Raw genomic sequence first — 1,192 nt, 5'->3', positions numbered from 1 at the left:
CAGCACCCCGTATAACCCTCTAATTATTGCCATAATGATCTTTAACAGTGTATGAGCTCCCCAAGGGCAAGAGAGTGTTCATTTCTGCATCCCCAGGCCAACAGGGCTGGGCACACAGCTGGCAGGGACTCCTGAATCCAGACTAAGAGGTCCTGGGACTTCCCTGGCTGTCCAGTGGTTATGACTACGCCCTTCCAATGCGGGGGGCACAGGTTCGATCCCTGTCGGGGAACTAAGATCCCACATGCCATGGGCAGCATGGCCAAAAAAAAAGAAAAAAAAAATTAGACTAAGAGGTCCTGCAGGTCAAGGGCTCATAGTATGGCAGTTCACTCACCTCTCTGCCCTTCACTTCCTTGCCTGGTAGACGGGGCTGACTGTGACATCTTGGGTGGGGTAGAAGGACTCTGGGGAAATTGCTAAGGCAGTCTAGGCTTTAGAAGCTGAGAGCTGCGTAGGGTCTCTCCCAGCTGGCGAAGAGCAGGTGCCCAAGAACGGTTTGCTGAGTGAAGGATGGGAGCTGAGGCTGCCTGGGCACCCTCCTCAAATTTGGCTGTCTGGAACAAACATTGTACAAAGGGCTTCTGATTCCATCACATGCACTCCTTTCCCAGCTCATTTCTGGGTCATGGAAAAGGTTCTTCCAAGAATCACCAGGGCTATGATAAGTCCCATGGAACAAACCTACTGTTGTGTATTAGCTGAGCGGGAAAAGGCCATCTCTTCTTATGCATCCTCATTCATTCTTTCATTCAACAAACTGTGTGACACACCACTCTGTACATTAGGGGAATGGAGATGAATGAGGCTAGGTCTCTGTCCTGAAGGAGTTAGCCTGGAAAGAGCCATACTGGATATGCTGCCATTCTGGCCTCCCTGTGTGTCTGTCTCCTTTCCTGCTCCCCTGCATTCCTTCTCCACACAGCAGCCACATGAGCATCTCGAACAAAGTAGACTCCCAGCTTAAACCTTCTAAAGACCTCTATGAGGCCCTCCAGGACAGGGGGGAGGTGGATGAGCAGGTGAGCTTGTATTGAATTTAGGGCATCTGGAAGTTTTCTACAGAGCTGCCAGGCAACTGGGATGCCTGTCTCTGTCCCAAGTCTTAAAATCAGTATTTAGGGTGCTGGAAGTCTGAGCAGGGTGAGGGTGAAGGTAAAGACACACAAACTAGATCCAAATCCCAGGTCTG

This window comes from Balaenoptera musculus, chromosome 3 (genome assembly GCF_009873245.2).
Source record: "Balaenoptera musculus isolate JJ_BM4_2016_0621 chromosome 3, mBalMus1.pri.v3, whole genome shotgun sequence".
Classification (NCBI taxonomy): domain Eukaryota; kingdom Metazoa; phylum Chordata; class Mammalia; order Artiodactyla; family Balaenopteridae; genus Balaenoptera; species Balaenoptera musculus.
This window is presented reverse-complemented; position numbering follows the sequence as displayed.